Genomic DNA, 22,885 nt, shown 5'->3' with positions numbered 1-22,885 from the left:
AAACAAGATGGGATTGGGAGGGAGACAAACCATAAGTGACTCTTAATCTCACAAAACAAACTGAGGGTTGCTGGGGGGAGGGGGGTTGGGAGAAGGGGGTGGGATTATGGACATTGGGGAGGGTATGTGCTTGGGTAAGTGCTGTGAAGTGTGTAAACCTGGTGATTCACAGACCTGTACCCCTGGGGATAAAAATATATGTTTATAAAAAATAAAAAATTAAAAAAATATATATGTTCTCCAAAGTTGCTCAAATAAACAAGGAGGGATCAGAGTATTCTACATATCATGAATAATTTGAAAACAGCAAGTTTGGGAATAATATTAAGATCTATCATTAACTACTGTCTGGGGAGTAGAGAGAGATTACTGATGAGACAAGCCTACCCATTAACTTCAACACTGTATTTTACCATTAACTTCAACACTGTATTTTCTTCTCTTACTGACACTATTCCAGAGCTAGAAGTGAAGTGTTAATGTATGACACCTCACTTAGTATAAAGACCATCCTCATGAGGTTTCAAAGTCTGTTTAAAAAGTATACACTCTTGGGGCGCCTGGGTGGCTCAGTGGGTTAAGCCGCTGCCTTCAGCTCTGGTCATGATCTCGGGGTCCTGGGATGGAGTCCCGCATCAGGCTCTCTGCTCAGCAGGGAGCCTACTTCCCTTCCTCTCTCTGCCTGCTCTCCGTCTACTTGTGATTTCTCTCTGTCAAATAAATAAATAAAATCTTAAAAAAAATTTGTTTAAAAAAAAGTATACACTCTTACTTCTATCAAGCAAAGTTGTAACCAGAGCAGCCTGTAGATTGGACATTTTCCTTCTGTTCAGAATTACATTTTTAAAGGTTAACAGCTTAGTTAAATTTACCGTCCCAAGAAAGTCCTTCCTAAGTATGAAGAATGGCTTAGCACAAAGAAAGCTTAGTTATAAGAATAAAAATCTCTGTGGAATAGAAATTGAATGGAGAGTTTCTTCCCAATATCAGACTTTCAGAAAAACTTAATGATTGAAAATGGGGTTGATTCAAAAATTTCTCCTGCCTTCCTGAGAGAGGGGCATTTTTCCTCTCCTTGGCCACAGCTAATGTTTTCTACTTTAGAACATTTTAAGTAATCTAAAGTTGTTCCTCATGTTGCTTCAAAACTTACCGTCTCTACTCCTGTCCACAGGAATAATACAACACTGGTGTTTTCTCTTTTCCATATGACAACTTCAATATTTAAGGCAACTCCATTATTATGTTCTGCACATTCCATAAGTACAGATCACTGCACTAAGGACACATGCTAGCTGGTCAGTGTCCTTCTTTACATGTTCTACACCCTATTATTAGCCCCAAATAATCTTATGATTGACAAAACCACCATCAGTTTTTCATTTATACTGTTACCATAGCAAGTCTTCATTACTTTTCAATGGAGAAGTTATTCAAATGTGAACATTTATATCTGTTACATTTAATTGTCACTGCCTCACTGCCTACCTTATCCTTGGTCTCTGCTGAGCAGACTCTGGGTCACGTGATGCCAACTCCTGACCACAATCAGTTGGGGCAGTTCCATACTCACTTACCTGAGAACAGTCTTTTTACGGAGTATTCAAGGACGGGTATCCTTGGCTACCTATATCAAAAAGATGTGAAGAGCTGTTTAGTCATCTTCAGAACTAAAACAAAGACAGTATATCTCAGAGTATGATATGAATATCAATGGCAGCATACAAAATTAGTTTAGGTGGTACATATAATATGATTTAAACAAGGAATGTTAAGCATGTTTGCTTATGTATGTATTAGTAAAAACAATCACATCTAACCCATTATTTTATAGACAGTGATTGCTTGGACAAAGAAAAAATAAAGGAGTCCATTTAAAGTTGGTTAAAAGAAAAAAAAAATACTAATAAAATAGCCCTAATAAAAACAAATGAATGGAACATATTTTGAAGCCGATTCCCCTGAGATCAGTTTTACTACAAAATATATCTAGCCACCCTTTCCAACAATATACACACTCAAATGTTATAATCGTGTGTTCCATATCCCCTTTAAGTCACTGATAAATTGGGCAATGAGATTTATAGCAAAATAAAAAAAAAAGAAAGAAAGAAAGAGAAAAAGGAAACCAACAATTACTGGTGCATATTTTCTTTAGACAAAGTCCCACTTCTTACAGATTAGCTCCAGCAAAGCCTTCCCAATCTACCATCTGTTAGACTTCGTAATTCAATGTCTGTGTTACCAGGGCTTGTTTCTTTTTTCAATTCCCCTTCTTGGAATTTTAGAATCATGTCTATTTTGTTGACTCTCCAGAAGTCTATGAATATATGTCCACAGTTTCTGCACTAAAGTGCTATAGTTTTTTAATCAAACAAAAGATTATAGTTGAAATTCTGTTATCACTATACAATTGATTTCTTCATATAAAGGAGGGAGGTAAAGGTGAATATAGAAATATCAAGAGACCTAAGGAGGTGAATCTTCGGTGAATCACTGATATAGGAAAGACACTAACACCCAGTCAAAGATGTGGAAGTTTAGAACAAGGCAGATGTGGAGTTCAAGTACAGCTTCTCCAGTTACTACTTAAATGAACTGAAGCATATCATTGGCCATTCCTGTCTATAAAACAGGAACCTGCACGTCAACTGCCTGGGGTAAAGTAAATCCATCTAGTAACTATAATAGGCAACACTGTATTATTCTTAATTCAGAAAAATTTTGATGTCAGATTTTGGGAATAAATTTTCATGACTCATAGAAAGCATTATTTTTTACTAGCATTCCTTCTTAATCATCAAAAAGATAAAAACACTATCAGTGGAATTCAGTTTATGAAAAAGCTTATGAGTGCTCCAAAAGTTAGAGAATTCTACTGTCTTCTATTTGGTCCCATATAAAAATAACTATACTTTGTATTCTTATTAGTTTACTAATACTGGAGTTATTTCTATCTGAAAAAAATATTGATTTTTTAAACTGAAAAAGACCACTCTTTTTAAAAATGATTATCCTAGTAAAAACTTACTTTGATTAAAATGAGATTAATTAAAATCGTTGTAACATTGATAGGAATTCATAATTACAAAATTATGAAGTATAGATACCTAAGGTAATCTTTCTGAGTATAATATAAAATTGGACTAGCTTTATTTCTCCCCAATTAAATCCAAATCTTCTTAGGGCATTTAGTCTATGATATCTGAATGAAAATTATTTGCCTTTTAATTTTAATAATTTTCAGTTAGTCTCTACCCATATGCAATTTTAGAGCTAATGTCAATGAAATAATTTATACTCAAAAGCACTTAGAAAGGGAAAATAAGCAGCCCTAAAATTCTAATTTATGTTCCTTGTAGGCTAATACACAAGGAAAATCTGATAAAGATAATGACAGGGAGTAAAATATGATATTGTTTTAAATATAGAAAGACTTTTTTTTTTAAAAGGTTTCTTTCTAATTAGATATTGTCACTACAGTAGACAAGTTAAGTTTAGAGTGTGTCCCTCTGCAGAGTAGGAGTGTGAAATGGAACTGCAATTTCAGGGGAGTGCAATATAATTAGAAAATCCTTGGTGAATCGTTGACATCAGGAAAGACATTAAAAACCCAGTCATGGCCCTTTTAAAAAATCAAACTCCATTAAACGGAAACCCTGAGAAAAATCAGTGAACTCAGTCACACAGGTAAAATAAGGAGATTGAAGTGGTCAATAATTCACAGTCCTGTGTGCTCAGCTATCTATGATTTATTTTAGGAACAGTGACCCCGGTGGCAGGAAATTGAAAGCCAGATACTTCTGCATATACAGTTCCTTACTGTGTGGTATTCAGCAAGTACTGGTAGGTACACAACCAGAAGCCATGCTTGAGGATGGATTACTACTCACACGATGCAGGTAGCTTACACTCTTCCTCAGAGGACAGACAGTACAAATTGTGTACATAGTATAGAGAATAGACTATATAGAATATAGTATATGAGCATAAGTAATTCAACCACGTGGAAACACAAACTGTTAAGTCATCACAGACTATCCCACTTTTCCACTTCAAATTCTTCAATGGTTCCTTTTTTAAAATTTTTTAATTTATTTTTTAAATTTCTTTTCAGTGTTCCAGAATTCACTGTTTATGCACCACACCCAGTGCTCCATGCAAAATGTGCCCTCCATCCCCCTCCCCTCCAAAATCCTCAGTGTGTTTCTCGGAGTCCACAGTCTCCCATGGTTCATCTTTCCCTCCAAGTTCCCCAAACTCCCTTCTCCTCTCCATCTCCCCATGTTGTCCATGTTATTCCTTATGCTCCACAAATAAGTGAAACCATATAATAATTGACTCTCTCTGCTTGACTTACTTCACTCAGTGTAATCTCTTCCAGTCCTGTCCATGTTGATACAAAAGTTGGGTATTCATCCTTTCTTCAGTGGTTTCTTATCTCACTCAATAAAAGCTCAAGCTGCTCCAATGTCTACAATGTTATAGTAGACATAGTAGACATGTCTACGATGTTACAGGAAACCTACAGCTAAGGTTTCCTCTTAGCTTCTCTGATCCATGTGTTTTCTCTTGAACCTGGAATGCTTCTCTCCTAGAGAGCCCTGTGGCTTGTTCTCTTTCCTCAGGTTTCTGCTCCAGTGTAACCTAACCAGCTTGGCCACGTCACTAAAAATTAAACAGCCCATTGCCCAATTTCCTCTTTTGTTGATTCACTTTTCTCCATGACACTTATCACTTCTAACATACTATATATTTTACATATTTTATTTGTTTATTGAATGTCTTTCCCCACCAGAATTAAAAGTCTATCATGGCATGGATGCCTATGAGGGAAACTGGAACAAGTTAAGTACTCAATAAATATTTGGTGTATAAGTAATCAAAGAATGAATGAATAAAAGTATTCATTTATCTTTTAATCACATATATTATAGGAAACACATAGAGTGCTAGCTTTTTTTTTTTTCTTAATGACTAGGGTGAACAAGACATGACTCTTTCTTCAAAATACTTGTGATCCAGTAGAAGACACTAATTATCTTTATAAATATCATAAATATCGTATAGAGAATGTCAAGTATTTGAAGGCTGATGAGGTCAACAAGACAGAAAAACATATTGAATCCAGCTAAAGAAATCAGGGGAGCCTCACAGAAGAGATGGCATTTGAGATGGCTTTTAAAAATAAAGAGTTTAAGTATGTCCATTTAAGTTGATGGGGAAAATAGAAGACTATAAACAAAGGCACAAATTTACGTGGTCACAGAGCATAAGAACATTAAACTTCACTGCTTAGCTGCAACATTTAAAGACAAACACAGAGGGGTGCCTGGGTGGCTCAGTGGGTTAAAGCCTCTGCCTTTGGCTCAGGTCATGATCCCAGGGTCCTTGGATCGAGCCCCACATCAGGCTCTCTGCTCCGTGGGGAGCCTGCTTCTTCCTCTCTCTCTCTCTCTCTCTCTCTCTGTCTGCCCATGCCTACTTGTGATCTCTGTCTGTCAAATAAAGAAAGAAAATCTTAAACACACACACACACACACACACACACACACACAGAAAGAAGACTGGAAAGGTAGAGCCAAACTCTGAACATTGCTATCAAAGATGCATCATTTTAACTATCTTTATTGCTACTTGAAAACAATTGCTTTGATCCTTGCTTGGACCTTGAACTTTATTCTTATGCTTTGCCTTAATTACTTTTGAAGTTTTACTTTCTTCTGGGAAAGAACTTGCAATTGGTAAGAAGTCCAGTATTTTCTGGGGTCTTTGGGTCAGCTATAAACTCTTATTTCTATCTCTTCTTTTCCTTAGATCCTCTGTCTGTCTGATGGATTAAGGTGCCAAGCTGTGTTCTGCACCCCTAGACATTCAAAATCTTACCGGCTATCAGGGCAGACTGAGGCAGGTCAAAGTAGACAGCATCAGACAGACAGTTTTATAGGGAGCTGGTGACCAGGAGAAATTAGATCAAAACTAAGAAATTTATGACTAGCTCTAGTTTAGGTCATGCTTTGGGTGGTTTTAATTTTTAATTTACTTATTTTCTTAGATCTCCTTTACATTTCTCTCTAAAGGGTAAATTATATAATAAAATCAAGTTATTAGCAGTATTTATTATATTTTAATTACTTATAATAATGAATTATTTACTTAAGTTTATTTTTAGAAAGAGTTCTATTTTTGCCCCTTACCTTTGTTTCTTAATTAGAGCTAAACTGGAATTCTACCTTCAATCTTTTCATTCCCCTTCACAGGTCTTCATTTTTCTTTTTCCTGGATCTCATCTGGTCATTTTAAAATCTTGTCAGTCCTAGGCCTTTTCCCTTGGTTTGAATCCTTTTATAAGCCCTTAATGTATTTGAATGTCTTACTAGGAAACTTTTAGTTCCCCCCACCCCAACACCTTTGATACATCTGTAACTTTAACCCTATACATTGTTTCATTTCAATCGTCATCTTAGTTTTGCTCTTCTCCTTCCTTCCTTTTAAAACCTGTAAGGATCTTGTGAAAAAGATTTTTTTAATACAGGTTAACGAGAAGTTCAAATGCAAAGCTGGAAACATTAATAAAAATCAGAACTGTGCACACATGTGGTAAGAGGCTTTCTTAGCTTTCTGCACACCACACCCCCATCCTTACCCCTCCCATCTCTAACCCATCATACCACCTCTCATATAGCAGGGAGGGAGAGCGTCCTCAAACATGAATTCACAGCGGATTCACGATTTAATTCTCCCAAGTGTTACAAGCAACCTTCCCTCTCCACGACACACACACACACACTCAGTGGTTAATTTTCTTGGGCTACATTGTGCGCTCACAGCAGCCCATCCTACCATTGCATGAGAAAACCTATTTTCTCATCAATGGTCTGATACAGATAGTCACATACCACATATTTAGCAAACCATGTCTTTTTTTTTTTTTTAAATGCTGTAAGTTAGGAGGGGATATCCTAAGTAAGGTCATATCAGAGGAAAGACATTCAATTGCCTTACTCAGATGATGGGCCCCCAATGGTGTTGCAACTCCTAATAGATATCCAGGGAAGGAGGAACAGGAGAGATGCCTCATCTTGCACTAATATTTAACTTCATGCCTTTAGTATGTTCTTACCCTCCTTTTGTCCTTAGTGAGGATTAAGGAAAATCCCCTTTAAATTACAAAATAAACTGGGGTCAGGTGTGTCCCTTTCCATATGGTCCCTTTCCCTCCACAGTGGCTCCTGCACAGCTCAGACTAGCCCAGAGGTTATACGTGAGCAGAGCTGACCAACTCACTGAGCCTCAGGGCACAGTCCAAGCCCATGTTCCTGGGAAAATACAGGAAATTATTCTAGGGAGACTTGATTCCTTAAAGGCAATATAATAAAAATCTAGATGGAAGTCATTTTGGCAGTATTTCTGACTTTGTGTCATTTTGATCTGGTAGATCTCCTACTCAAGTCTCTTTTCCCTGGTTGAGAGATGTTAGTGGTATTTCCCCCAGATGACTGCACTTTCCCCTCAATTTCGAGATACGCTGTCTCCCTCTTCAGCTCTCTGGCTGAGAATCTGATCTACTGGTTACCCTCGCTCACTGTTCCTTCTTGGTCATCCTTCAGTTTATTTTTTACTTCTTTACTGCTAAGTCTCACTCCCCACTGACAAATTGTCCTAGAAGGACTTCACATGCACCTGACACCTGAATAGAAATGTCTTAATGGGTTCTGAAATACCAGTGTGGGAACAAGCCTTTGTGGCAGTTGAAAAGTCATTTACTAGGACCTAAATGGCAGCTCAGGAGATACAGTAGACTTGAAAGGGTCAGTCCCACAATGACAGAATGCATATTTAAAAGGCAGGTCCCGGGACGCCTGGGTGGCTCAGTTGGTTAAGCAGCTGCCTTCGGCTCAGGTCATGATCCCGGCGTCCTGGGATCGAGTCCCACATCGGGCTCCTTGCTTGGCAGGGAGCCTGCTTCTCCCTCTGCCTCTGCCTGCCATTCTGTCTGCCTGTGCTCACTCTCTCCCCCTCTCTCTCTCTGATAAATAAATTAAAAAAAAAAAAAAAAAAAAAAATTAAAAAAAAAAAAAAAAAATAAAAGGCAGGTCCCTTATATTTTGATATACCTGAAGACCCTATTTTTTTTTCTTTTTAACCATTGGAGGTCTCTAAGGAAACTCATTTTGAATAACCTTAGCCCAATGAGAGGGATTTCACATAGTTCTCTAGACCTCTAAGATCAAATGACTGGAAGGAGTATCAGGAATTTACACAGACCAGAACCTAAGATTCTAAAAGACAGTATAAAGCATCTTTTCTCCAAAAGGTCTATAATAGGAGTTTTAATGGTTCAGTTCAAAAGATAGCTCTGAAGAAACAGATGAGGGAGACAGAAAGGAAGACCTAGACCTAAAACCTCTCCGAGTGTATTTTATTTAATATGGAAGATTTTTAATTTTTTTCAATTTTTTGTTCTCATTTTAGTTTCTCCATTATAGTTTCCATTAGAAGCATAGAAAATGATCAGGTACTAATATGGTACTAAAAATGCATGCTTTTTCTTTGTTTTTATTATGTTAATTTTATATGTTTTTCCCCTCCCCATTATTAATCCACTTAATTTCCCCCTTCTCTGTCCTAATTTCCTCACAATCCCTATTTCCCCTCTTTGAAAAGCCTACATGTTCACCCTTGCTTGGGAGAGAAGGATGAGCACCTCTCACTAACCAGTTGTTTAAAAAAGAAAAAAAAAAAAGGTCTGTAATATCCGTTCCCCAGTATCACACCTCAACATTCTGCCGGCACCTGGTGGAGAAGTGGTTTGACCAGTGTCCCTCACAGATGGGTTCTCAGTGCCAGGCTTTAGCAAGATTCACCAGTTTCTGACTTTCTTCTGCCCTGAGCGCCCCCTAGCGTGTCTCAGGGGCACTGCAGCCCTGCTGTGAAGACCCACTCACCTCCAGAGTTCCTGTCTCTCCGAAGATCACTCTGACGCCGGAAATGGGCCTGTGCCAGGCAGGAGGCCATTTCCTAGAAATCAGCCAAGATTTATTTTGTTTCCTTTCATCACCTGACTCCTGGTGAAGCCTCTGGTGGGAAATTTTTGAGGTTGCCATCCGGTATCTATAGCTCAAGGAGGACAATTGCACTTTGTAATTGGAAACTTCAGCTCAGCTTTAGATTTAAAATTTAACACGAGAGAGTGTCTCAAAGTCAGAAGCAAAAAAACTGGGAGATGGGGAATCTTTTGTCATTTACATATTCTCTCCCAACATATGGCAGTATCAGTAGATGCCAACTGCAGTCACGCTTAATTAAAAAATTAGATGGTAGATATACAGAAGTATGAAGGCTTTTCTCCAAGCTCTTTTACATTATTCAACTCTGTCCATATGTCCACTTTAAAAAAAAAAAAAAAGTAAGAAGAAGAAGAAAGAGAAGAAGATGGGGCACAAAAAGCCCAGAGATTGAAGGTTTTGTTTTCTGATTTAATATCCTATGAAAACTCTATATGAACAAATTTGTATAAAAGTTAGCAATCTGATAGGACAATGGTGCTTTCAGCTACTCCACTAAAGTAAATATATGTATATTCAGGATACATTCATTTTCAATCTGATAATTTGCGTTTGGCTGGGATTATTTTCCCTTTATTATCTGTTGAAACGAACTTGGATTCACAGAGAAAATACCTCAAATTAAAAGAATATATAGCCAATTTACCAAACAAACCACTTTCAATTATGTTTAGATCTATTTTTAAACAACTGGTATGTTAATTATCAGTTCAAATATATTGATTAAAACAGAACCTCTAACCAGCAAGCATTTTCCCAGTATAGTTAGATCAACCCTACTAGACAATTAACATGGTATTTCAAATAAAATCCTCCACCAGTTGAACAAACGTCACTGGTTTATTCTATTCATCCCCTGAATTAGGCTTTATGTGTTTACATGAAATTATCAGAGCTTTGTGACTCTGTTGCCTGATGTCTTCCAAAAGTTCTGAGAAATTATCTTTGCAAATATTTCTTTTGCCTTAGGTCTTCTTCCCTCTTCTCTGGGATTCCAAGTAAATATATAATAAACCTTACTCCATCCTTTGTTTCTCCCCTCCCTCTTATGTTTTCTACATTTTGTTTCGTCAGCTTCATTCTGGATAGTTTCTTTTGACTTTGACTTATTTTCTAATTCCTAAATTCTCTCTTCCTCTGTGTCTTTAAACAAACTTCTTGAGTTCTTAATTTTTGTTCCTGTATTTTTCAGTTTTAGAATTCCTAGTCAATTCTTTTCTTTAAAAATTACATGATGGGGGTGCCTGCATGGCTCAGTCAGTTAAGCAGTCAATTCTTGATTCCAGCACAGATCAGGATCTCAAGGTCCTGGAATCTGGCTGCATTACACTCCACACTCAGCGGGGAGTCAGCCCGGGGGTGGGGGGGGGTGGGGGGTGGGGGGGGTGGTTCTCTCTCTCCTTCCCCCTCAGTCCCTCCCCCTGCACTCACTCTCTCTCAAATAAATAAATCTTAAAAAAATAATAAAAAATAAAATTATAATATCATGTTACATAATTTCCAAATCCTTGACAACATGTTTAGGTTCGGCTTTTATTCCCAGGAGCACAGGGAATGTATTTCTCCCCAGTCTGAGCATAGTATTTCCACTATGTGCCATTTCTACGGGTCTTTGTCATCCGTCTTTAGTAGTGGTTCTCTTTCATGTTGTCTCTTCCCCATGTCCCTAGTTATCTTTGCGTGCCAGGCATTGCATTTAAAAATTTGCTAGAAGTAATTTGAGGCCTAAAATGTTATCTTCCAGAGAGAACTTTCATTTGCTTTCATAGTTGCCTGAAAGCACGAGCTTTCCTGGATCACCTGCTTCCAAGTCTTCTCCGCCACCTCCATGACTTGATACGGGGCACGCAGCAATCTATTCCAAGATGGTTTAATTCTGGCTCACTCCACCTCCCACATTTGGTTCTCAAATTTAAGCCAGGAACCACACCTTTAGGGAGCCCTGGACTCTAACTTTTGTCCCTGAAGCCCTGAAACTCTGTCCAAGATCACCTAGCTCCTCTTCTGGATTAACACATGCTGTTAGGCCAAAGGAATTCCAAATTCCAAGCCCATCTCCCTCGATTCTTTCTTCTTTCATGTTGTTTCAGTTATTCCTCACTATGTTGTTAACTGTTTGATGAGCCAGGATCTGTATTTTGATGATATCTGATGAGCTTGATAATTTTGATGATACTTGATGAGATTTGATATTTGATATATTTGATGAGCTAAGCATCTCTATCTTCACATTATAATCAGCAAGAGGGTTGGTTCAAATTACTCAGTCTGACACGATCACCAACCGAAAGGTTTTTCTCCTTACTCTTAACCAGGCAGTTTTTAGAACATACCAAACAACGGCACTGATATGTGTATACAACCACATTATTATTTCCACTAGGGATGAAGATGGGGTAGAGCCACGAGAAATTTCCCCATCAATCCCAAGTCTGTCCCATCTAACCTGACAGGTAAATGACCTAATAGCTCTGTGCAATGACTTCCCTATATTTCAAAAAGATAGAGCGTTTTATCTTCTTCAGGAGAGAGAATGAATAAAATTAACTAAAGCTGCAAGTTTGTGCATTAGGAACAGAAGAGCTCCACAGAGAGAAATGTGATTACTTTCCAAGTGGGAGAAATATCTAATGTGAAATAAGAGGATGAAGTATTTTTCATCCACTTTTTGGAGTGTAATTTTCTGGCATTCTCTCCTTTTCTCAAATTCAGGTGATGACCTTGTCTCACATCTCATGGAGAACACAAATGGAATCAGGTAAGAAGGCCTCCATGTCTCCTATATCCTAATGCCCACCATCCTGCATCTGTACCCACACATTCCCCTTGTTGTCTGCTATTAAGATGGATGAAGGGTCTCTGGTCCTGTCAAAAATCAACATATCCGGGGTTAAAGCCTCTGCCTTTGGCTCGGGTCATGATCTCAGGGTCCTTTGATCGAGCCCCGCATGGGCCTCTCTGCTTGGTGGGGAGCCTGCTCCCCCCACCCCCGCCTGCTTCTCTGCCTACTTGTGATCTCTGTCTGCCAAATAAATAAATAAAATCTTTTTAAAAAAAAATCAACACATCCATTTGTGGATGACATTCCCATCTCTCCTCCGTAAGAAGGACTTCTCTCCTCGAATTATTCTAACCTATCACCCTGCTCTCATGCTCTTTATCACACACACACTCTCTCTCTCAAATAAATACATAAATAAAGATCTTTATTAAAAATATCTAGAATAGACATTATGCTTGACTGTGCTTTTTCCCTCACACCTCACATCTAATCCATCAGTAAATCCTTTGGCTCTGTTTTTCCAAGTCTGTACACTTACTACCAGTGGTCTTACAAGACCGCTTGTCCCCACCCAGACTTACCCATTAAGCCCTGAACTGGTCTTTCTTCATACCCACTCTGTCCCATACACAGGACAGCCACAGTAACTTGATGACATTTTCTTTTTCAAGTTATTTATCTAGAAGGAAGTAATACAGACACAGGAGCTTTTGTTTGGGATTGAACAAATACAACATCTATTACAGAAGGCAGTTTGATTATCTTGCCCTCAGAGAGGAGGCCTCCTGTGCAGGAACAATATGAAATTTAACCAGTATGTGAGGACCGCATTTCGCCACAAACAAATGCCTATGTAGAAAATCAGGCTCACATATGGATTATTTCTTAGAGTACAAGAAATTGAGAATAACTTTGAGTGAAAGGTATCCTCTGGAAATGGTGTACAGATTTAAAGGAGACACACAGCAGAAGGAGAAAAAAGAAAATGATAAAGTATGCCATAAGCGCAGTGAATGTTCAACAACTATGTACTGTTATTTATGATGAAAAGGCTTTCCAATGGGATCAATGCAATGCCTGGTACTGGCATTTTTCTCATTTTTCCAGAGTTGACAGAAATAAAGGAGACATTGAAAGAAAAGTTTGCATGGATTCTGTGGAGCTGAAGAGGGTAGATGGACATCTCTTTAGAAAAATGACAACAGCCCAGGTCATCCATCTCACAAATGTGTATCATTAATCCAACGGAGACAGTGAGAAAGAGCATGACTCAAACCAAATCTGAGGTAAAGGAGAAACAGTGCTGGGCAGGGAGTTGCAGAATCTGGGTACTCAAGACAAATAGGCAGTGCGACCTTGAGCAAGTCTTTGAGCTTCTAGCTGTTGGTAAGGTAACTGGACTATATCAACTTCAAGGTTCTTCTAGTTTGTATCTTCTAGAATTTACAAATCTAATTTAATACTGGAAAGCGAACAGAGGCTGTATGGACTGTGGTAGATTAATAGAAGGGTCCTTCCCCAAAATAAGGCACAATGCATTTAGATATTCAGGGGAGCTGTCCATGGACTTGTTCCCTCACAGAGTAGGTTGAATTATTGACTATACCTTTAAAATTCCCATTTAGGGGGCACCTGGGTGGCTCAGTTGGTTAAGCACCTGACTCCTGACTTCAGCTCAGTTCATAATCCCCCAGGGTTTGGGATCCAGCCCCATGGCAGGCTCCATGCTTAGTGGAGTCTACGTGAAAGATTCTCTCCCTCCCTCCATTCCCCTGATGCATTCTTTCTCTCTCAAAATAAAGAAATTTTATTTTCTTTATGTTTTGGAACTTTTAACAGGGGCCTTTTGCTTAAGGACAAAGAGAGGTCAATTCTTCACTGTAGAGCAGTCTGAAATAAGATGTTGAAAAGGTTATCACGAGACATAAAATGTCTTAGGTATATGCGTTAAATATGAAATCTCAGAGTACAGAATTATCAAGTTGTATTTTTTTAAAAGCGCATGTCAGAATAAATAGATTGGCAATTTAAAAAGTACACAAGGTTATGGAATAGATTTGCTATGGTTTAAAAAAGATTTTTAAAAATCCAAGAGATTCACTATATCCAGAAAAATAAATAACTTTGGCAATGCATTTGGCTCACAATTTTGATAACAGGTTAAAAGGAGGCATACAACTCTGCCAGGAGGTTGAGTTCCCTAGCCAACTCAAATGTAGGCTCTGGAAGAGTATAGTCTTTCATGAAACACTCTGGAAGAAAGTACTATCAACTAAAGAGGTATCCCAGTTAAAGAAATACTGCAGTGGCAGGCACATCATTAAAAAAGTAGAGTCATCTAGAGGAAGACACTACCCTTTACCAAAGGGTATCTCTTTTTTTTTTTTTTTTAAGATTTTATTTATTTATTTGACAGAGAGAGATCACAAGTAGGCAGAAGCAGGCAGAGAGAGATGGCAAAGCAAGCTCCCCGTCGAGCAGAGAGCCCGATGCAGGGCTCGATCCCAGGACCCCAAGATCATGACCCGAGCCAAAGGCAGAGGCCCAACCCACTGAGCCACCCAGGCACCCCGCCCAAAGAGTATCTCTTGAATGATGTGATAAATACAAAAATTAAGTCATTATTGACTTAGTGCTTCTTACATTTCCCATTTCACCTTCACAGCAAATCTAGAGGCTACAAGCATAAGTCCCATTTTGCAGTCAAGAAACCTAAAGCTTAGAATGACAGGGTCATTTTCAATAGTGACACAGGTGACAGGAAGCAGAACAAACAACAAAACTCAGGTCCATCCAAATCCAAAGCTAATGCTGTTTCAGTCACTTTCAGCCATGTAAATGCCTGAAACATCATTATTCTGAGAAGAAACTGTATAGGGAGAATCAAGGGAAGAACAGCTATGTCACAAAGCACAAGTATTCATAAAGAACTACTTGAGGCAAAGTGATTTAGGATGACTTAAGAATGGAAACTCATTGCTTCTGTGGTACTGGAGTACCAGATTTCAACCTTTTTATCTGAATGAAAGAAGGCACTCATGTATAAACTCCAAATTACCAAGTAATCAAAGGAAATGGTTTGGGGTACATTTTTGTATTTAATAAAAGCTTGGATGTATTTGATTTGAAATTTCAAACACCATCCACTTTATGAAAATACAGCTTCATACATTCCATAAAAATGCCGAGTACTACTTTAAGCAGACTTTGATTTTTTTTATTTTTTCTGAATCAGAAATTTGTTGAATTTGTAATAGTTTGTTGGGCTGGTGCACATATACTTTTTCTGTGGAAAAGAAAGACTTTTGTCATTTAATAAGAATTGATAAAATGCTACCAAAATTACCACTGATAAGAGAAAATAGATTTATCACAGTAAAGGAGATAGCAATTTTAACAGAATTTTGGTAGCATTTTAGAATGGCAACAGAAAAACGGGGATGTTTATGAGGTTTGGGGGCCTGGCTTAGGGCAATGTATTTGATTATGCTTGAGTAAGGTTCATGAGTTTAAAAATGGACAGACACAGAAAGCTAAGGTTTTAAGGACAGTTTCTAAGAGAATTTTTAGAAATAGTCTTCTCATTGCTATTTGAATAGTCGAATGTTCATTTAAATGGGTTTCTGGGGAGTCCCTGAAATGAATAAAGTCACTTTTCTCTTCCTGAGCAAGAGTTTACTGGAGTAGCATCATGATGCTAATATAGAAAGTTGTGTGGTTGTAGATGGCATCAGATCCAGAATCATGAAAACTGAAAATAATCTTCGTTGGGTATTTAATTTGGCCTAAGGAAATGAATTCTGTGTTATATTTGGTTTATTATCGATCTTTGCAGAGTTTTGGGGAAACTCTGAAGAATATTTTTTCAAGAAGTATGACTGAGAAACTCTGTTCATTAAATTCTGTTCATTAATATTAACCGTTGCTCTTATTGACTGACATTTTATATTTAAATACATAGGATTCTCACTTTGCTGTTCTCTTCTGAAAACATGGTCTCACAACACAGAAACAGGTCCTGCTATGGGCAAATATTTAATTCACCATTTTTTTTTTTTTATCATGCCAACAAGACCAATAAAATCATTTATTCTGTTATTGGACTGATAAAAGAAGAAAAGGCAGAATTTAATACATCACATCAGATGGATTGGATAGACTTGTTTTCACTTAGTTTCCAACCTCAATTGAAAAATTTGGTTAAAAAGTTAATGTATAAGAGAGGTGCCCGGATAGCTCAGTGGGTTAAGCCTCTGCCTTCGGCTCAAGTCATGGTCTCAAGGGTCCTGGGATGGAGTCCTGCGCCAGGCTCTCTGCTCAGCAGGGAGCCTGCTTCCCTCCCCTCCTCTGCCTGTCTGTGATCTCTTTGTCAAATAAATAAATAAAGTATTTTTTAAAAAGTTAATGTGTAACAACTATGAAAGACAGATACTCAAACACAGCAGAGGTAAAGAAAAAGGAACTATTCGTTCTTAACGACCACTGATTTGCAAACGGGGCCCTGTATACAGAGGGCAAGCAGAGACTGAAGAGAAGGGCAGACTGCTTCAGACAAATGGGTATCAGGTTCAATAAGCGAGGGAACTTCCAAACGAGGGTTGGTATGGGTGCCGCCAGGTGAGCAGGTACCCACACCCACCCACCAAAATCTTCAATTTATCTAGAGGCCTTAGAGGGGTTTATTCACATACACATGAAGCCTTCTGAACAGCACACTGCTCTATCAGGGCCTTGAAAATGGCTCCCACTGCGGAAAAAGTGAGCAGAACATACATTCCCAGGACAGGTGAGGGGGTGAGAAACCTGTAATTGCTTGGGTCCAGCTTGAGAGCCAGCCCGAGGTTATGTCTTCTGGATGACCTTTCCCCGACAATTACTGATCCTAGTTAGGTGTTAGCATGGAAGTAGTATTTGAGCAAATCTTGAATGAGGTAAAGGCACTCCTTAATAAGGGAACTTGAAGGCCCACTGGCTAAAGGATATAGGCTCAATTTGGGACAGAGTGAAAAGGTCAATGAAATGGGCTCAGCCTGACAAGAAATTGCTCTTCTCTCTGTCTTCTGAAACTTAGTTCTGTTCTTGGTTAGGACAAGGAAACTTTTAAAAGAGCAATTCATTCCATTCTGTTAAGTTGTTATAATAGAAATGGAAAATCCAAGCACAACCCTTGGTGTCTTTCCCCCAGAACATTAAATACAATTATTATTAAACAATTGTATATGAGTGATGTCTGTCTTCTCAGATTTAGCTCACACCTCCAGGGCCTAGTACAGTGCAGGCTCATGGTATGAATAAAACACTAAGTGGCTACATGAACACATAAAAGTTAGGTTTGGCCGGCAATGGAGGCTTATGTATGTCCTAAGAAAATTAGCACTTCAGAAGATAGCCGGTGTGTTATGTTTATATTTATATCAAGTTTAAATATACATACATACATATATCTGAAGTTTATACACACGCACACCTCAAGTTTATACATATACACAGGCATGCAAACATGCATGTGCATATATGCACACAGGCATACACACATGCATACATATGCATAATATACGTATGAATATACCTACAAGTGTATGCATGTATATATCTATATCTGATTCAGAATTCCAAGTCACTTTTCCAAAACTAAAACCATTCTTGGTTATACCAGCCAATAAAGGCACCCCTGGGCCTTGTGAAACCACATATTTTGAGTACATTTGTGTTAGCATAACATACTAGCCCTTTGCCTCTGTTGTTAATCTCTTGAAATTTGTGCTCATTTTATGTTTTGCTATTCTTTTCCCTCTGAGGCTAAGTGGTTCATACAATGATGAAAACTGGCCTTTGCTTCAAAAGCACCAGCCCGCCACAAGAAATATACTTATTCCACAGCAGACAAAGAAATAATTTAGGAGGAACAAAAGATTTTCAAAGTAAATGCTAAGTGTTCACCCTTCTTTAGTCTGGATGTCCTCTTACCAACCCTACCTGCCAATTACCCATCTGTGACCTTTCTACAGGTAAGAGCAGTTAACTAGAAATTTGATAGATCTTCAAATCCTGTATCACCAGTTATCTTTGATTCTGTTACTTCATTTCTGACTCCTCATTAATCTGGCAGAAATCATTTCTAGGACACTAGATACAAGACAAACAGGCTGCCGCTCCTTCCTTCCAAATCCTTAGTAGCTCTCACCAGTGTATTCTCATGTTCTTCACCTTTAGATCAGGACAGATACAGCTTCAGAAACCTCAACACTACATGGAAGCCTCCAGTGACACTGGCTTTTCAAAAGAAATCTCTATGCCACCCTAATAGTTTTTAGTGTTCCTGTCCTTTCTTGAATGAGAAGGCAGGTTTGGGGTTATGAGGACATCAACAAATGACAGGGCTCTGATGGGAAGAAGACCTCACTTCTGAGACCCATACTAGAGGCCACGGACCAGCAGGGCTTGGTCAGAGGCCTTTGCATGACTTGGTCCAGGGCACTGCTCATCCCCCTCATGTACTCCTTTCATGTTAATAGACTGACTGCAGTCTGGGCCCCATCTTTCAGAGAAAAATCATGGCTGGATTCAAAATAGGAAAAGTTATAATAAGCTAAGCAGATTCAAAATATACACAAAGTCATGTCATCCTGTATTTGTTTGTTTAATCAGGAGAGTAACAAAAATGCATTTGGAAGTCTGTAGTGTTCTGCCTTTTATGTTTTGCATTTGGGAAAATGTCTTGTCCTTCACTTTATGTATCTCATTCAATAAGACTAAGGATAAGTATTATAGGAATGCCCCATAAGTCTGCCCATTGAATAATGTGTTTCTTTAAGAAGTTAATAAGCACTGGAAATCCAGCCAGACAGTTGGGCTAGCTGCATCTGAATCACATGACCAGAATCACATGACCAATCACAATGTAATAATCAGTCAGATGCAAGCATGTTGCTTTAGGAATAGCCTTTGTTAAGAGACAGAATATGGCAGTTTGTTCCAGTTCAAATTCAAGGAAGAGAGACAATAAAAAGAACGCCTGCTGTTTTAGGAAAGTTATCTGTTTCAAGTATTCTGCTGGTGAATATGTATTTTTGCACAGACTGTCCATGAGCAAGGGGAATGGAGTAAACAGATCAGCTCAGAGGGAGGGGCTCTCACTGCTTTCTGTTAGTGATGCACAGTACAAGTTCACGTACCAAGGTCCCTATTTTCTATTCCTAACTGGTCTATTTCTCGAATGTCAATGGCACAGAAGTAGAACAGCATAAAAGAATAACTGGAAACGTGTCAGTTAGGTCTCTTACAAGAATAGGTTTTTTTGTTTTTGTTTTTTAATTTGTTTTTTAAGCTTTTACTTCTTTATTTGAGAGAAAAAGAATGTGAGTGGGGGGAGGAGTAGTGCGAGAGAGACAAGACTCCACGCTGAATGTGGAGCCTGACACAGATCTTAAAACCACTACCCTGAGATCATGACCTGAGCTGAAACCAAGTCAGTTGATTAACTGACTGAGCCATCCAGGGACCCCTACAATGAGAGTTTTAACATTTAAGGGAAAAAAAACGAAAGTAACATCGCTGAACACAACTTAATTATACAGGACATCAAGAAAAGATAGGATTTCATTCCAGATTGAATTCTTCAGTCAATTCCAACTACGTTATTTACAGTCAGGCTTCATAAGATTTAATTGCGTTTTAAGGTCTTTATCTAAATAATATAGGCAAAGCTTGCTGACTTGAATTAAATTGTATTCATTTTTTGACAGTTTAATTAATATAAAATTTAATTCTAATGATCTGCTAAAGCTACTGTTTCTTTTGACTTCCTAATTGTGATGGAGTTATTTAGCAGACTAAGACTACTGTCATCTTCTCTTTTATCCTTAAACAACAACAAAAGTATTCAGTTTCAATTTATTCATACCAGAAACTAAAGTATGAGCTAATTATTATTCACACTATTGAAAAAAATCCTATTAGGTGGTTCATGTGAAAGAAGAAAAGAAATGCCTGCTAACCATTTATTTTCTAAAAGTTCTCCCCTTGCTAATAAGTGATCTTAACCAAAGGAATGCTTCTTTATAAAAGGGTCATAACTTGAACATATTATCTCCTCGACTGGCTTACAAATGTCTCTTTCTGTTGTAGCAACTAAAATTCCTTCTGGTATGAGCCTTCTGATGCTTAATGGTGGCAATGTTTTCATATTGATTTTAGGACGGAATGAAATTCTGGGTGAGATCTTTTAAGCTCTTCTGGCCCATAGAAAATTCAAAGCAAATCTGTATTCTTGAGGTCAGTCCTATCAGTCCTACTCCTGAATACTCTGGCCAAATACTTTGTGTTTTCAGAGCTATTCTTGTTTCTATGGTATAGCCTTGCAGAGATGAGCTGCCTTTCAAAATCGGTGTGTAGAGCATGAGGGATGTACTAGTCATATGATCTTTGTAGCTTTTCTGTAAGTCTAAAATAATTCTAAAATAAAGAGATCCTTTAAAAAAAAAAGGCACTTTGACCTATCAACCAATATATAGAAATTATTTTGATCCCAGTGCAAACAGATAATAAAAAATAATAATTAATAGAAACTGGAGAAATATGAACATTGGCTGAATATTTGATGATATGAATTAACAATTAATAATACTGTTAATAATTTAGGTGTCACAATATTACCAAGGTTATGTTATTAAAGAATTTCTTTGATGTTAAAGATGAATATCGAAATATTTCAAAAGGCAATGATGTAATACAGTACCTGATAACTGCTTCAAGAAATCTGTTTTAGGATGTGGTGACATAAAAAAAATTGGCCATGTATCAATTATTGTTGAAACAAGTGTTAAATGTATGAATTGTTAGGAATTTTACACATATCTCATTCAACCTCCTAATTCTTCTAACATAGAGACATTCTAAAGCTGGAAAAAAGTGTCAGAGTGATTATCTTTCTATGAAATACAACCACTAAGTAATGGAACCAAGATTAGACCCCAGGTCTGTGGATCTCCGAATCCGGAACTTCTTTCTTGAGAAAATAATTTCTAGGAAGAGTGCTATTTCAGGACCACAAGTTCCAAGCCATATGTGAGAAAAACAAACCTTCCTGGATACTAAGAACTCACTTACAGGTAATGCCTCTATGCTACCTGAGAGAGGGTGTGCTGGTTTGGGTTACTTCGCTGCAAAAATGATGGCTTGCACTCCCCCAACCACATCATTGTATTTAGCTCCTTTTACTACCAACTTGTCACCCTCCAAAATGGTAAATGACTGAAGTTAGGGGTGCAGCATGAAGTCACTCGTTTTGTGCATTCTCTGAAACCAATGTGTGATTAGACTGTGGGAAGGGACGATGATGACGATGAGGACAGCCACAGAATCACGTTCTACTGAGCTGACCACCCAGGTGGAAGTACGAAAAGGGACAAACTCCCTGGATTGCATCTTCTAGGCAAAGCTAGAATTTATTGGCATTTGGCACAGATAGATCTCATGGTTTTAAGTTGAAGCCTCAGCAAATTACCACATGGAATGATGTCAGGGGGAAGGTAGTGACTACATAGTGCTAATCCTATGGGGAGTTTTGAAATGATCTTAAATTGCTCCTTACGTTAATTATTATCTGAATGTACTTGTAGCTGGCATGGATTCAAGGATTCTGTACAACCCACTCTGTTCTGACATTAAATAACAATAGTGTTATACATTCAATAATATTAGATATAATGAACACTAAGGTATATGGACTCTGTCGCTGGTTACACCACGACATTTTCATACTCTTCTTGAATAATAGTAATGCTAAAAGAATAGTCAGAAGCCCTTATCTGACTCTTTTCCAGACACTGTGACTCAGTGTGAGTACCCTTATTTTCGTCTGACTATAACGTCCTGGAAATGAAATTATGGGCCCCATTTCATATAGGAAGACAGTGCATAGACAATATCATTTTGGGGGTAAGATCAAGCAGGTAAATCAGCCCAGAGCATGGCTTTTCCATGAGGTTATTTTTTTCCTGGCATTAAGGAACTGTCATGACAGTTCCTGCTCCTGCTGCTGCTTTGAAACACGAAGTTCACCTGGCAGAAATACCTCCTCCTGCTCTACCATCTTAATGGCATGGAGGGCATCATCTATACACAGCCACACTCTCTGGGGAATGAGGTGACCATCCCAGCACTGCATTATAGGCAGACTGGTGGACCTTAAGAAAATTCACTTGGTCAAGTCTTGTTCTCTTCTGCTCTGGGATCAGAAGTCTTATTAGATGTAGCAGTGGGGAGAATGTTCACCAACAAGAGTAATGAGGGCAGGGAGAAGACCTGAGGTGCTCCTAAACAAGGCAGATATTAATGGCTGTGTCACCCATTTCACGTAAGATTATGCCAGATATATATATATATATATATATATATATATCTGTGTTGGTTCAAGTGTGCATGTGTGTGTGCATATGTATGTGTGTGTCAGGATGGGGAGGTTGAGATTAGCAGATTAGAAATGGCTGCGAATACTTGGTCATTCCTCCTACTGAGAGATGGCCTCTAAGTCACCTCCCCTTGAGTACGGGTAGGTTCTGTGACTGCTCTGATCAAGGAAACATACCACAAGGGATGCTATCCCAGTTTCCAGGCTGAGGTCAGTTATACTTCCTGTTTTCTGAAACACTTGTTCATGGAACACCTGCCGTGAGGAAAACCACAAAAGAAGTCTGACTAGCCTGATACTGCCATGCTGTGAGGGCCCAAGATACATGAAAAGGCTGATGAAGAGAGGGGGAAAGACAGAGAGGCCAAGGTGCCAGGATTTTGAGTGAAAAAGACCACCCAGCCAACTCTTCCCAGAATTCTTAGGCCCACAATATTGTGAGCAACAGTAAGTGATTGTTTTTAGTCACTAGGTTTTGGGATATTTGATATGGAACAATGGAAAACTTAAAAATATGCTAAAAATAATCAGATAATCAGATTTGTTTCAAAAAGTTAGACTTTCTTTAATAATTAACAAAACTGTGGTTCAGTTTTCAATTAACTGACTGTGGTTCAGTCAGTT

This window comes from Mustela lutreola, chromosome 9 (assembly GCF_030435805.1).
Source record: "Mustela lutreola isolate mMusLut2 chromosome 9, mMusLut2.pri, whole genome shotgun sequence".
NCBI classification, from domain to species: domain Eukaryota; kingdom Metazoa; phylum Chordata; class Mammalia; order Carnivora; family Mustelidae; genus Mustela; species Mustela lutreola.
Note: the sequence above shows the minus strand (reverse complement) of the source record.